The sequence below is a fragment of the Narcine bancroftii genome, chromosome 8 (genome assembly GCF_036971445.1).
Source record: "Narcine bancroftii isolate sNarBan1 chromosome 8, sNarBan1.hap1, whole genome shotgun sequence".
Taxonomy (NCBI): Eukaryota; Metazoa; Chordata; class Chondrichthyes; order Torpediniformes; family Narcinidae; genus Narcine; species Narcine bancroftii.
This window is the reverse complement of record NC_091476.1, coordinates 35798055-35814933: the sequence shown is the minus strand read 5'-3', so window position 1 is coordinate 35814933 and position 16879 is coordinate 35798055. Positions and strand designations below refer to the sequence as shown.

At 38.0% G+C, this 16879-nt stretch overlaps 1 long non-coding RNA gene across 1 annotated transcript in view; it reads right to left on the bottom strand.

Annotated features, from left to right (window-relative positions):
• Positions 1 to 2686: 2686 nt before the first annotated feature.
• LOC138741714 (uncharacterized) overlaps positions 2687 to 16879 on the bottom strand; it is a 64648-nt gene continuing 50455 nt past the window's right edge. Inside the window, exons 3-4 of the long non-coding RNA XR_011343697.1 lie at positions 15742 to 15879; positions 2687 to 3236 (exon numbers count right to left, since the gene is read on the bottom strand). This is a non-coding gene — a long non-coding RNA (uncharacterized lncRNA). The remainder of the gene's footprint in view (positions 3237 to 15741; positions 15880 to 16879) is intronic.

Below are 16879 nucleotides of genomic sequence, written 5' to 3'. Positions count from 1 at the left end.
CTACAACAAAGCCATCACCTGAACTCCATAGTTGAAGCAATGAAAGATGCCAAGTGCATAGTAAATAGGCAATTGTCGTCGTACATAATGGCTAATTAGACAGACACAGTGGTTGATGAAAATTTCTATGCTTGCATGTTGCAAATGGATCTGCCTGTCTTGGATTAAAGTACAATTTCTTTGCTAGTAAATTATTATTGCATTGTTGTGTAGCCACTGGAGTCAGCACAAGATTTTAAAAAGCAACTAGATTCATGCTCTGAGACAAACACAATGAGAACATGTCAAAAAATGTGATCTTTGGAATAAAAGTTGATTCACATGTTATTACAATATGACCAAATTTTTGACTGCCCGTAAATGACAGAAACATATATGTAAAGTTCATTCAGATCTCTTTAAATTTTAATCGGATATTCCAATCACAGATAGAGCAGATGTAATCAACAGCAGGAAACATTCAAGCCATTGTCATCTTGTTTCATTTTTAAAATGCATGCACTTTATACATTATGCATGTTGAATATCAGACCTTTGTGCCCTCACACCAAACTGCTTCCAGTAATTGTAGAGGACCAGAGGGCACAACTTAAGAATAAATAGACATCCTATTAGAATAGAGATGTAGAAAAAATGTTCTTCTTCCAGAGGGTGGTGAATTTGTGGAATTAATTGCCATAAATGGAAGTACCATTGGGAATATTTAAAGTGGAGGTTGATAGATTATTGATTAATAAAGGTGTTAAACTTTATTGGGAGAAAGCAAGAGAATGGAGTTGAGAGGAAAAATACATCAGCTATGATTTGAATGGCAGAGCAGGCTCGATGGGCCAAATGGCCTAATTCTGCTCAATGTACTGTAATAGTTTGAGGCCATCCTTTTGTCAGTTTCCCCTTTGTGAAATTTGATTTTCTTAAATTTCATGCCTCATTTTAAGTGACTGGCACCAATAAATTACTCATCTAATGTAAAATGTATTGGAAGGCCTTTAGGTAATTAAAATCACTATTTACATGAAAACTTTTCTTGCTTATTTCTAATGTAGAATCCTTTACAATCTTACAACCTTCTCCTTGCTCATCGATCTGCAGCCATCTGGAGAGGAGTTGATATTATTCATGTTCTCTATGTCTCCACATCCCAAGACCTAGATATTGTTGCAGATTAAAGAGAGTCTGATTTTGCATCCGGCTTGTCTAGTTATGGGATGTGTCGTGTTAGTTATGGGATGTATATTCCACACTTAAGACTGACGTGAACTGCTCTGGCTATCCAATGAAATCAAGCTGGCAGGTCTTGGGCAGAACTTAAAACCTCCATTCACTTCCTTCACCTCCTCTCCTCTTTGTTTTCTTCTTGCAGCCCCTTCTGCTTTTTGTTGTCTTACCTGATCTGTTGATAAATGTCTTAGAGTGTTGGGGTGTTAGCTTCCAATGTTTGCTAAAATGTTATGTGAGCATTGGCTGTTCATCCTGAAATAATAGGAAATAGTCAATGGACTAAACTCGCCTGGCCCTGGGCTGGGTGCAGTCCTAAGAAGGCTTGCCAGCAGCTATACTTTGTGAGGAGTTCGAGGAGATTCAGAATGTCACAGAATTCTCTTGAAAACTTCAACACGTATACTGTGGACAGCATTCTGGTTGGTTGCATCATTGTCTCTTTGGCTTGGCTTCGCGGACGAAGATTTATGGAGGGGTAATGTCCACGTCAGCTGCAGGCTCGTTTGTGGCTGACAAGTCCGATGTGGGACAGGAAGACACGGTTGCAGCGGTTGCAGGGAAAATTGGTTGGTGGTTGGGGTTGGGTGTTAGGTTTTTCCTCCTTTGACTTTTGTCAGTGAGGTGGGCTCTGCGGTCTTCTTCAAAGGAGGTTGCTGCCCGCCTAACTGTGAGGCGCCAAGATGCACGGTTTGAGGCGATATCAGCCCACTGGTGGTGGTCAATGTGGCAGGCACCAAGAGATTTCTTTAGGCAGTTCTTGTACCTCTTCTTTGATGCACCTCTGTCTTGGTGGCCAGTGGAGAGCTCGCCATATAACGCGATCTTGGGAAGGCAATGGTCCTCCATTCTGGAGACGTGACCTACCCAGCGCAGTTGGATCTTCAGCAGCGTGGATTCGATGCTGTCGGCCTCTGCCATCTCGAGTACTTTGATGTTGTTGATGAAGTCGCTCCAATGAATGTTGAGGATGGAGCGGAGACAACGCTGGTGGAAGCGTTCTAGAAGCCATAGGTGATGCCGGTAGAGGACCCATGATTCGGAGCCGAACAGGAGTGTGGGTATGACAATAGCTCTGTATACGCTAATCTTTGTGAGGTTTTTCAGTTGGTTGTTTTTCCAAAGGCGCTATTTGCCTTGGCGAGACAAGAAAAAACTCCAGAGGACTGTGAACTCAGCCTACAACATCACGGCCACCAGTCTTCACCCCATCAAGAACATCTACATGGTGTCTTAAAAAAAAGCAGCTTCTATCCTTAAGGTCCCTCACCACCTAGGCCATGCCCTCTTCATTCTGCTACCATCAGGATACTCAGCGGCAGAAGGAAAGCTTCTTCCCTGCTGCCATCAGAATCCTAAATGAAGAATGCCTTACTGTCTTTTTCTTGCACTACTTTTATTTATTTTGTAATATAAATGTTTACACTGTGAAACTGCTGAAAAACAAGGGATTTTGTGACTTGTTCATGACAATAAATTCTGATTTTGCAGCTCACATTACATGCAGAAACAGCTCCATTACATTTTCCCCTTAACGTATCACACAGCAGGCAATTGAGACTCCACCCCTTCACCAGTAATTTTCCCTTCCCTAGTGGTTATGGGCCACCTTTGCCAGCAATAAAAGGGCAAAAAGATCTAAGCTTTTAAACAAAAAGCAGCAGGAGTTCATGTTGTTTATTAATGAACTACCATCTTTTTAGATACTGAAATGTGGGCTGCACAGTGGCCAAGAAAAAAATGGAGTGGCACAGTGTGGGTTTCATCATTTTTGCTCTGAAGTAGTCATTCAATACCCTGCAGCACCTCCTCTACTCTGACCACATCGTACATGGCACAGTTCCTTGGTAATCTTCCTTCTGATCATACATGCCAGCTGTGACGTAGGGCAGCTATGGATTCAGTCTCACTTTCTCTCCAACTCAACCAGTGGCACTTTAACACAAGACCCTCTCCTGTTCTCTATAAAATCTTAGGTCTTCTTCTCGATGAACTTTTTTCTTGTGAATCGGCTGTCTCTGGGAAGGGGAAGATAAGAGAAAACAGTGACTCATTAGAGAATTAACAAAAAGATAGACTGTTTCTTCTTCCCATTTTTTCCTTCTCCCCAAACACGTTTAGGATCTTTCACCATAACCCCTAATTATGCATTTGTACTGAATCCACCCTGAACATAATTATTATGTTATATTCTGTTAATATTTAGATATACACTAAAGAAGTTATGAATTCATGCAACACCAAGAGAATGGGTACAAATCTGACAATTGCAGGTTGATTTTCCAGAAATGCCAAGCAAGAGCATTTGCCTATTTTAACCAAACAATAGAGCTGAAGTCCACCATTTCTTTGTATTTGCCAACCATTTCAATGATACTTAGACCTCCACATCATTCAATATGTGATTACTAGGTTTCTGCTTAATGCATGTGCAGTTAAATGAATAGCAATTTCACTATATATATCTATTTGATATAGAGTAACATGTATATTTTATATATATGTATAAACTCCTAAAGATACCTTTTCCACATTTTATATTTTATTATGATGACCCTGAGTATTATTTATCTTTTATCTCCTTATTGCATCATTCTGGCCTTGAACTGAACATTACTTTGCCAATCCATAAACAAATCTACAGAAATATTAGAACAAAGATTTTCATGACCTTATCCTAACCCTGACCTTGTGACCACAGTGTCTGTAAATCACATTCAAATAATGACCAATATTTCAATATATGCAAATTGCTCTCCATAAAAAAATGTTGAGCCCTGTTGTTATAATTCAACTTGCTGCTCTTCATGCATTAATTTGCCATCACAGTTGCTGCTAAAGACTTCCCTGATCTATGCTCTATCTCTGTTGTTATCTTAACAAAGCCTCGTTACCCCTCCACAGACATCATGCTTCACAGAAGTCATTATTTCATATCTTGGAACAGTTCCTGTTTGCACAGAATAAAATGATGCTCAGATGAGAACAATACATTGGAAGCAAGTAGGGGTTGATTTAAGAGTGAGAATGCATTCCCACAGCAAGGTTTCATGGGCTGGTGAGAAACTGTCAGCCATGTACTTAATATTGCAATTAACCCCATAGAAATGTTAATAGTGTATTTAACTTATTGTTAATTCTGCTCCAGTATTTGTTTATGCAGGAGACTATTTATTGCAGGTCGCAAAAGATCTGCAGACAGTTTAAGCAGTAGTTTGAGTGGGTATTTTAATTTCTCACTGTCCCTGCTAAAGAAAGCTCCCTTGGTGCAGTCACTCTCTCTGGCATGAGGAAGAGTTTTTGAGATACACACCATCTTTTCAAATTTGGACGATGTAAAATTGCGACATTAGAATGGAGTTGTCTTGAATAAATTTGATATTAGAGGAGAAAGCTTGTCACCATGTTTGACTGTAATGACATGCCATGGTGACTTAAGGTCCTACATAAGAGGTAGGTTTGTCAAAGGAAAGACATGATACATCTTCAAATGAGAGTGACAAGGAGGATAAAGATGTGAAAACCCATCAGCATCCATTTACATTGTGCTATTTCTGTGACACATTGAGAGTGACAAATATAATTTTGCAGCATATCCACTCTCCACATTAACCAAATCAAATGTACTAAGTAATCCTTAGACTGATCATGAACTCTTGGTGAACCCACGAGGCAACTCAGGCCTAGTTATTTCAGCAAAGGTGGGCTCGTCCAACTCCAAGCTTGAATACTTAGCTAAAGCACTCCAATTAAACCTTTACATGGCTGGTGCAATAGGTGGTGGGCAGTGGTGGTTAGAAAGAGCTACCAGTGGGAAGAGGAATAGTTTACATTCCTCAGCCTCTTGACATCAATACAACCACTCTGCTAAACACCAGATTGTTTTGCTGTCGTATTGGCACGAATAATTTCTCTGATTTCCAGAAAAGTTACCTTCAAAAGTCTGCATCGTTGTATCCTGTTTGAACTCACTTGTGAGCTGCAACTAAGTTTAACAGTGGCTAAACGGTGCACCAACAACAACTTCATACTCAATTTCACTTAAACCAAGGAGGTGATTGTTAACGCAGGAAGAGAAAAGCAGAGGTATATGGTCCAGTGATCAGATGTGGAGAACGTGAGCAAATTTAAGTATTTTGGAGTCACTATCTCAGAGGATCTTTCCTGCGCTCAACATACTAATGGCATCATAAAGAAAGCACTTCAATGCCTTAACTTCCTCAGGAGTTTGTGGAGGTTTGGTATGACACCAGAAACCCTGGCAACAGATGTGTGGTGGAAAGTATGCAGACCAGATGCATCACAGTCTGGTATGGGGATACCAAAACCCTTGAGTGGAAAGTACTGCAAAAGTTAGTGGACGCAGCCCAGGACATCACAGGCAAAACCTTCCCCTCCATCGAGAGCATCTATGGGGAATGCTGCCGTCAGAGAGCAGCAACAATCATCAAGGACCTACACCACCCAGCACATTCTCTGTTCTCACTGCTACCATTGGAAAAGAGGTCTAGGTGCCACAAGGTTCGCACCACAAGTTTCAGGAAAAGCTGCTACCCCTCCACCATCAGTTTCCTCCACAATAACCTCAACCAGGGACTCATTTAAGGACTTTTACTTGTGCATTTAATTATTTTTTTTCTCTGTATTACACAGTCAATTTGCTTAAATTTCTTTATTTGTTTACATGTGTATGTTGAGTAGTTTTATTTTTGCACTACCAATAAGTGGTAATTCTGCCTCACCTGCAGAGAAAAGAATCTGAGGGTTGTATGTGATGTCACGTATGTATTCTGATTCCAAATCTGAAGCCCTTTCCATTCAGGCATTCCCTGAATCCTTTGCCATTCAGTGCTGAGTTTCTCCACCTATCTCGTCTTGTGACACATCTGACAATATTTGGCTGAGTGGCTGTTTAATATCTGGCACACTCCTCAATGATTAGCTGTGGAATTTGGTTCTTTGTCAGAGGACACCACTTGGAGAGCATGAGCCTGCTCCTGCTGCAGACATTCTGCAACTGTCGTTGTTTCCATCTTCTGCTAAAGTTCACTTCTCATGTATACTATATCCCCCAACTGTCTAGACAGATCCATTAAAATGGATATACATGGGCCAATGCATGATTTTTGGCCTTTTTAAGGAGTATTATCAGATGGAGAAGTTTTCTTTTTAAAAAATTTTATTGATTGATCATAATAAATCATACAATCAGAGTCAAAATGTAAATAGATACATAATTTTATCCCCTATAATAGCCCACCCCCACCCTTCCCAACCCCCCCCCCCATCTAAACTACCCCAAAAGAAAAAAATGAAAAGAATGGAAAATAGAGGATAGAAGGGGAGATCAACTCACATGACAATCATCAACTATTACCATCCTTCCCCAACAACCGTGAGGAAAAAAACTATTACAAATTCAAACCCATACATCTCATATACGGGCTTCAAAATTTAACAACAAATGAATAATTATTACGTAAATTATATGTTATCTTTTCCAGTGGAATACAAGACCTCATTTCCAAACGCCACTATTGAATACTTAAATCAGTCTCGTTTTTCCAAGCAATTGCCAAACATTTTCTTGCCCCAGCTAATGCCAATCTCAAAAAAGCAATTTGAAACTCATCTAATTTTAATTTCAAACTCAATTTTTTGATATAACCCAATAGAAATACCATAGGGTCAAGCAAAATTTTGAATTTAAATATGCCTTCTAAAGATTCCTTCGTTCTGTTCCAAAAAGGTTTCACTATCTCACATAACCAAGTCGAATGCAAAAAAAAAACAACTTGCTTATGACACCTAAAACATAAATCAGAAGAAATAAACTTATATTTCCTTAACTTCTCAAGAATTAAATATAACTGACGTATAAAATTAACCAATCTATATCTCACATTCACTAATTTAGTCATACTATCCTCACATATAGTCATTCAATCATCCTGAGAAATAAACATAGACAAATCTTTTTCCCATCTAAACTTAGATTTATAAATATCCGGCTTATGCATTTAATGCTGTAATAGAGCATACATCACAGATATAAATCCCTTCTTACCCCCTTCAGTAAGTAAACTTTCCAATTAAGACCGCCTAGGCAACTGTATCGGAAAGAGGTTTTCATCAATATCTTGAAGTTAATATGCTTGAATGACATGGAATAAAGGAGGGATGTGAACTAGTTAATTTGAGACTGCCTTCCTGATAGTACCTCTTACTCATTCTTCTCATTGTTCATTCATTATTGCAATATTTATGCCATTCTGATGTTGATAACTGCAATTGTAATATATCCAGCTATAATATATCCTCGCTCCATTGAACCATAGAACATTACAGCACAGAGATCAGGCCCTTTTAATCTTTGCCGAACTATTATTCTGCCTAGAGGATGGAATGTGTTAATACTATTTAACTTCAAGGCCTCTTACTGTGCTCACTGTTATATCTTTCTCCCTTGCTTTGCTTCAAGGTTCCTTTTTTGTCATGGACATAAATACACAAACCTTGTTTTTTTGGTTTGCCCATAGTGCTGCAAAAGGATGTGCCACCAGTCCAACACCTCGACAAAGAAAAGAAGAAGCAAAAGAGAATCCCTTCAGAAACATCAAGTGTTTGTGGATCCTGCCACCTCCTCTGCTGTAAATGCCTCCGAAGCTGTGTGGGTTCCTGCCTTATCCAGTGCTGAATGTGAGCATTCAAATCAGCCTCATTAGGTTCTTGTTCTAACACACCATATGATTAGGAATCTATTCCCTAAGGGAACTCAGCTTGCCATCAGCACCCTCCTGAATCCCAATCCTTTTTATCTGGTTCCCATGAACAATTCTCCTGTCTCTATTGTGTTCCATATCTCCTTTCTACCCTCACTTCCTTGACATGGAAGCAAGAAAGCCAAGTCGAGCAAATAAAATTCAGGACTTCAATCAATGATGCATTGAATTTGTTGTTGAGGGTGGTGATAAGATAATTCTATAACAGTGAATAATAATTTAGGGAAGTGACAAAATTCAAAGATAAATGGAGACACGGTAAACTCCATAACAAATAAGGTATGGGGTAGAGAAGATGAACAGAGACAAGGTGAAAAGGGGTGAGATGATCCCCATGAATGTAGGATTTATTTAGCTAGTCAGGATACTCATTTTGCCAAATCTATTTAATTTTGATTAATTTTTAACTTAGACATACAACACGGTTCAGGCCTTTCCGGTTCACACTTCCATGCTGCCTAAATGCCCAAATTAACCTACAACCCGTGTAGGTTTTGAAGGGTGGAAGGAAATCAGACCACCCAGAGAAAGTCCAGACAGACATGGGGAGAATGTACAAACTCCTTTCAGGCAGCTTATTTGAACCTGGGTTCCAAGCATTGTAAGATCATCCTGTTAACCATTGCACTAACTGTCTCTGCTCCATCCTCAACATCCATTGGAGCGCTTACATCCCTAACGTCGAAGTACTCGAGATGGCAGAGGTCGACAGCATCGAGTCCACGCTGCTGAAGATCCAGCTGCGCTGGATGGGTCACGTCTCCAGAATGGAGGACCATCGCCTTCCCAAGATCCTGTTATATGGCGAGCTCTCCACTGGCCACCGTGACAGAGGTGCACCAAAGAAAAGGTACAAGGACTGCCTAAAGAAATCTCTTGGTGCCTGCCACATTGACCACCGCCAGTGGGCTGATAACGCCTCAAACCGTGCATCTTGGCGCCTCACAGTTTGGCGGGCAGCAACCTCCTTTGAAGAAGACCGCAGAGCCCACCTCACTGACAAAAGGCAAAGGAGGAAAAACCCAACACCCAACCCCAACCAACCAATTTTCCCCTGCAACCGCTGCAATCGTGTCTCCCTGTCCCGCATCGGACTTGTCAGCCACAAACGAGCCTGCAGCTGACGTGGACTTTTTACCCCCTCCATAAATCTTCGTCCGCGAAGCCAAGCCAAAGAAGAACTGTGCTGCCCACTGATCGAGTCATTAAACAGATGGGGTAGAATACTCCTGGATTTATTGGAAGCATTCAATCAGTCATATAGTGAGTGTTGTGAAAGAGGAAATTCTGAAGACGTCGTGATTGTACTCAAAATCACAGAAATGCTGGAGGAACTCACTAGGTCTTACAGCATCCATGGGAGGTAAAGATATATTACCAACATTTTGGGCCTGAGCCCTTCTTCAAGGTATGAGAAAAGCAGACAGGCACCTGAATCAACAAAATGGCAGGGGTAAGAGTATAGACCAACAGACAAATGGTATTAATTGGATGTGGCGAAGAGAAAGGAAAAGTGAGAATTCATAGGGGGCAGGGCCTTGGTACCATGAATAGAGAGGTGTATAAAGAGAGAGAGAGGGGGGGAAGAACTACAAATGAGACATAGGAAAAGATGGAGAAGGGTGTCGCTAACAGAAATTGGAAATCAATGCCAATGCCATCCAGTTGGACAGTACCCAGATGCAATATTAGGTGTTTTTCATCTAATTTGTGAGTAGTCTCATGCATGAGACAATGGGTAGACATGTTGACATGGAATGGGATGGTGAATTGGAATGGGTGGCCACTGAATCCCCACTATTGCAGCGAACAGAGCTGAGGTGCTCAAAACAACAATCTCCAAGTCTGTACACAGTCTCTCTGATGTAGAGGAGACCACAACGGGAGCACGGGATGCAGTAGTTGACTCCTGAAGATTCACAAGTGAAGTACTCCTTCAATTGGAAGGACTGTTTGGGGTCCTGAATGATAGTGATGGTGTTAAAAATTGAGCACCTCCTGCAGTCACATGTGAAGATGCCAAAGGAGTGTTTGGTGGAGCGGGAGGAGTGGACAAGGGAGTGGTCTGTGCGGAAGGCAGAGAAAGGAAGAACAGGGAAGAGGCATCTGGTGGTGGGATAAAATAATAGGTGACAGAAATGACAGATGAAGATGTGTAAGATGCAGAGACTAGTGGGGTGGTAGGTGAGGACATGAGGAATCCTGTCCTTGTTGCATGTGGGGCGGAAGAGGCCAGTTTAGAGAGTAAATTGTAAGTGTTGTTGGTTCTTTACTTCTGGCCTGGGACTTCACTGCTAGAATTTTTTCAATCAGCCAGGTGTTACTTAATCTCATCCACCATCCATTCCGAATAGTTCCAAATGCTACTCGTGAATCTCCTCAGAATAACACTTTGTCATATCCTATGTGACAATAATGGAGACATGTAGTGGTCACTCTGCATGCTGCCAGCTTTTCTTTTCAACTCTTGACTCCACTGTGGGCCAACTTCAAGTTAACTGGCACCACTGCAATCTAAGCCAGAAAAAAAAATGCAATAAATTGCACAACTCACTCTATTGTAGCATTAAATCTCATAATTCTGGGCCTGACCTGGGACAAACGCATTGATGTGACAGTAAAGAAAGTGCACCAACGCCTTTATTATCTTAAAATAAATACTAAGGATTTTTGATGAATCCTCTTTGTCCCTCAACAACTTCTACAGATCTGCCTGTGCTGGTGATGCCTCCCTCCCAGATGAACTGAACAACTTCTATGCTCGGTTTGAGGTGAAAAGTGAAGTCGTAATGAAGAAGGCTACCCCTTCTTCAAATGATCAGGTGCTGTGTCTTACAGTGGCTGATATTGTGAAAGCTAGGTAAAGCTAATTTAAGGAAAGCTGCTAGACTGGATAACATTCCTGCAGAGTGCTCAGGGGTTGTGGGACTCAGCTAGCAAATATTTTCAATGACATCTTTAACATCTCCCTGAGTAGCGCTGTGGTCCCTACATGCTTAAAAGCCATCACCATTGTCCCTGTGCTGAAGAAGTTGTCTGTGTCCTGCCTCAATTATTACCACCCTGTCACACTCATTTCCATCATCATGAAGTGTTTCAAGAGACTTGTCAGGGAGCCCATCAAGCTCCTGTTGCCCCCCTCACTGGACCCCCTGCAGTTCACATATAGATCCAACCACTCCATGGACTATACTATCACCACCTCCTTTATCAGTAAGATCGAGGAGACAGCATACAGAGATGAAGTGCAGACATGAACAAATTGGTGCAGAACAAATAATCTGTATCTGAATATTAAAAAAAGATGGTTGGCAAATTCAGGAGGGACTAGTAAGACCATGCTCCCCTGATCATTGATGACTCTACCGTTGATGTTATCGAATATCAAGTTCCTCGGTGTGCACCTAGCAGAGAACTTCACCTGCTTCCTTAACACCAGCTCCATAGCCAAGAAAGCTCAGCAGCACTTCTACTGCCTGCGAAGGTTGAGGAAAGTCCATCTCCCACCCTCCATCCTCATTATATTCTACAGAGAATGTATTGAGAGCATCTTGTGCAACTGTATCACTGCCTGGTTTGGAAGCTATATGACCTCAGACTACAAAACCCTGCAGAGGACAGTGAAATCAGCAAAAAAGACCATCGGGAAACCTCTTCCGCATGTAAACTGTTCTTCCTTCTGCCATCTGACAGGAGGTACCAAAGTACTCAGGCACTTATGTTCAGAGTGGGAAACAGCTTTTTCTCCCAAGCCATCAGGCTCCTGAACTCCCAGTACAGATATGCATAATGTGCCATGGACTTTCAGTGTATATGTCTTAATACCTTTTTTTTTAAAACCTCCTAATACAAATTTCCCTGTTAATTTTTCTAAAGAAACCGTTGACATCTTGCCCTTCCAAAGAAATTTTTTACATATTTATTTAATTCCTAAAAATATTTCTGTGGAAGGATATAGGTAATATTTGAAAAAGCTATTATACTCTAAGAAAAATATTTATTTCAATACCATTATCTCTTACCAGTAATGTTATTGACAGTTCCATCCATTTTTCAAGTAAATTTCTTAAGTAAAGAGGAATAATTCAATTGAAATAAATTATTTAAATTTTTATTTAACCGTGTCGCTAAATATTTTATTCCATTTATCGGCCATTTAAATTGAATATCTCCTTGACACTGAATATTTCACTTTTATCCCAATTTACTTTATAACCAGATACGATACCATTTCCTTTTTAATCTTGACTATAATTTACATAGTGAGCCTTCTGTCAAGTAAATGCACACATCATCTGCAAATAAATTAATCATATTCCTATCAGTTAATTTTAAAACCTTTAATATCAGGATCAGATTGAATTAGTTCTGCTAGTGGTTCTACTGCTAAAATAAATAAAGCTGGGGATAATGGATGCCCTTGCCTACAAGATCTAGTTAAATGAAAAGGTGCAGATATCTGCCCATTTGTTATGACTTTAGCTTTAATCCAATTTTCAAATATTTGTCCCAACCCAAATTTCTCTTGCACTTTAAACAAAAAATCCCATTCTAAGGTATCAAACACTTTTTCCACATCTAAAACAACTGCTGCACTTAAGTCCCCTCTCTTTTGTGCCACGTGTATTATACTCAATAATCTGTCACATTATCCACTGATTTTCATTTTTTAACATATATAGTCTGATCTATATTTATTAACATCGGGATATCTTTGCTACTATTTTATAATCATCATTTAATAATGAAATAGGTCTATAAGATGATGGCTTTAAAGGATCTTTTTTTTTGTATTACATTTAGTATTGCTGTGATAAAAGATTCTGGTAAAGTATGAGTTTCCACCACCTGTCCTAATACCTCCATGAAACGGGGAATTAATAAATATTTAAACTCTTTATAAAATTCAGGAGGGAAACCATCTACTCCCTGAGACTTATTACTTTGTAATGAGCTCAGTGCTTCCATAACCTCTATTGGGTTAAAGGGGCTACCCAGTTCTTTTTTTTTTTTAAATTTATTTATAGTATCTCCATACATTCATTTCAAATTGACTTAGTATAATATTACATAATAGATACTAAATAATTTTCAAATTTTCACCCCCCCCCCACCTCCCCTAACCCCTTAGGAAACCACCTTGTGGTGGTTAATTCCCAAAAACCCTAATGGGTGTGGTATAAACCACAAGTGGCATATGACTTTCGGGAGCAGAAGTACCACTCCCTCCCCCCACCCCCCCAGGCAGACAAAATACACGTATAAACTGAAAAATCATCATTTCTTATATCCATAAAACCCCGGTCCATCAATTTAACCAATCTTATTCATAAACTCTTTTTTTTGAAAATCCAAACTTGATATTAAATTTTGCACCCTTTCCACCCTCCCAACACTGAGTTAAACATTGTTTACAATCAATAAAAGCTTTTTTTTTATTTTTTTTCAAGTCTTCCTGAATTTCATCCACTGAATTAAAACACCTCTGAACATCCCAGTTCAACACCGAATCTTCCATTCTTCTCAGTCTCAAGTTGAATTTGTAGCTTACTTTCAAAAAAAAAGTTTTTTCAAATCTTTTAAAATTTTCTTGAACATAATTCCTTCGGTCTTGATCTTCTAAAGCATCAATGTTATTCATAAGTTCTTTCTTCTATGTTTCCCAATTTAATATCAAATTTTCCACTTTGTCAATCTTCTCAATGTTAAGTTGAAATTATTGTTTATTTTCAAGAAAAACTTATTCAAAATTTTTAACTCTTCTTGGACATTGCTCCTTCGACTTTAATTTTATAAATCATCAATCTTCTTCATAGTTTCTTTCTACTGAGTTTACAAATTTAATAAAGTTTCCGTTTTTTCCAATTTTCTCAATATTAAACTGATCTTGTTGTTTAGTTTAAAAAAAAATCTTTTCAAAACTATTAAAATCTGTTTGCAATGTATGCATACTCACAGATAATAAATTCACTTTTCCAATATTCCATCCAAAAAAAATCACTGATAAACGTTATTGCAGGTCAAGGAGTTCCATATATATGTTTATCTTCAGAAAATATTTCAAATATTTCAAATCAAAATTCGTCGCCATCTTTCAAAAAGGAGTCCGAAATCAACTTTAATAAGTTCTGTTCTTGAGAAAATTCTAGCACCAACTCCGGCTCTGTCTGGGCAAATAGGTCAAATTTCTTCCAAAGTCAAAGAATGTAATTTTGTTCTGTATTTATAGATAATAAGTTCATCCTTCCGATATTCCATCCAAAAAAAATCACTAATAAACTTTAATGTTATCTGGATTTTTAAAACTCACGGGCAACCAATGCCAATTACTGCAATTTATCTTCATAAAACATTTCAAATCAATATTCATCACCATCTTTCAGAGGGGTGTCCAAGGCCAGCTTATCCGACAGTCCAATTAATGAGCTCCGTTCTTAAGAAGATTCCAGCCTTGACTCCGTGGTTCTGTCTGGGCAAGTAGGCCGAGTTTCTTCCAAAGTCGGAGAGTGTAGTTTTGTTCTGTATTTGAACTCTATTTTCCTTAATCTTTGTTGCCATTTTAAACTAAAAACAATTGATAAACAAAACAAAGACTTTTAACAGAAAAGAAATATCCTTAAAATGGGTATTTATATAACTGCCTGGGGGAGACCGGGAAGGCACGTCCGCTCCCTATGCCATCTTGCCATGCCCCCAGGGCTACCCAGTTCTCATTGATCTTCCAAATTTAATTTTAGTAAATTTATTTTTGACAGCAAATTATCTATTTTATTATCACCATTTTGAGACTCTGATTAATATAGGTTCATTAAAACTGTTTGAAATTTAAATTTGTTTCTTGAGATTTATAAGTAATTAAATTAAGATCAGATTTTGTTGCAAAAATCATTCTCGATATTTGTTCTGTTTTTAACTGACATGAAAGAACCTTGTGTTCTCTCACCTAATTCATAATATCTCTTTAATTCTCACTATCACTTTCTCTGTTCTTTATGTTTGTAAAGTATTATATTGAACTTTCTTATTAATAATGTCTCGGTTTCTCCTCATTTATTTGTCTGCAAATCTTTTTCTAAATTTGTTTTCTTTGTCTCAATTTGTTATTTGACCTTGTAAGTATGCTTTCATCACATCTCATAAGCTAAATGTATTATTTACTGAATTGGAGTTGGTCTCAAAAAAGGATCTTATTTCTTTTCTAATAAAATCACAAAAGTATTTTTTTAATAATATACAATTAAATCTCCATCTGTAAACTGATTCTTCTTTGTCAAAAAATTGTCAACAATAAAGGAGAATGATCAGATAAAATTCTTGCCTTATAATCAGCTTGTTGGATTCTACTTAAAGTTGTGCAGATATTAAAATCAAGTCTATCCTGAAATAAGAATCATGAATATTTGAATAAAAAGAATAATCTCTTTCTCTTGGATGAATTCTTCTCCATGGATCTATTAAATTTAAACCTTTAGCTGTTTTTGTTATTACTCTTGTTGATCTATCTAAAACTAGACATAAACAAAGATTAAAATCCCTACCTATTAATATATTGTTATGTGCATTTGTTAAGTTAAGAAATATCTTGTATAAGATATCATCTATATTTGGTGCATTCATATGCATAAGTGTCCATTATTCTGAAAAGAATTGACAATGTATCATAACTTATCTCCCTGCAGTATCAAACACTACATTTTATATTTTAACTGGAAGAGACTCATTTATTAAAATTGCTACTCACCTTGCTTTTGAATTAAATGAAGAAGCCATGACATATCCCAGTTAACCTCTTTTTAGCTTCTGATGCTTTTTTTTCCAATTAAATGAGTTTTTTTGCAACTATATCTGCTTTCATTTTCACTTTGCCAGGCTGTTAAGCCTATTAATATTAAAACAAATTATTCAATGTTTTACTCATTGACATTTTTTTTTAAATCATTTTCAATCAATACTTCCCTTTCACCTCTCTCCTCACACCTCCCTGCTAATTCGAACCTCGTCAATTGAGGTAGGAAAAAAAGAAAAAAAAGTCATACTTTTTCAATATATAGTTATATAATCTAATAACACTAAGATTAATAGTTGAATAAAAACTTTAACAAAAAAACTATTATTCTAAATCCATTTTTTTTTATTTTAAAGGAATAAATTGAAATCGCTCTTTATTAATAAAAAGAATGTCATGTTCCTGCTTGTTGTGCTGCCCCCTGACAGCATATTCTTGAGCATGAACAGAATCTGTAAAGAACTTATTTGCCCCCCTTTGCACAAAGATTTTGAGAGTCACAAGATAGCGTAGAATAAATCTATAACCTCTTTTCCACAAGGTTACATTCTTTTCTTTTCTTCAACAGTTCAAAGCTGTTCAAAATCGGATAAAAGAAAATCTTATTGCCATGATATTCCATTGCCCTCTTTCGCTTGTTTTGCTGCTAATTCTAATGTTTTCCCTCTGACCTGATAGTGAAGAAACATTACCAATATAGATAATTGTTTTTGATCTGGTAATGGTTGCGTTGATAGAGCTCTATGCGCTGTTTCTATTTCAACGACACCTTCAAATTTATTTTGTCCAAGAACTTCAGGAATCCAATGTTGAAAAAAGGCTATTATAGAGTCCCTTCTTTAAGATCAATAATTTTGATATTATTTTTTTCGACTAAAATTCTCTAACAGGTCTACATTCTCACACAATTGTTTATTTACAGCAGCAAGTGCATCCATTTTTATCCTGAACCATTTCCATACCAAATTCCACATTTTTTACCCTTTCCTCCATATCTTCAATTCTATTCACTATTTCATAACATTTCTTTGTTTTTCCATCTGAATTTTTTAATATCCAATTGACTTGTTTCAATTCTCTCATGAACATTGTT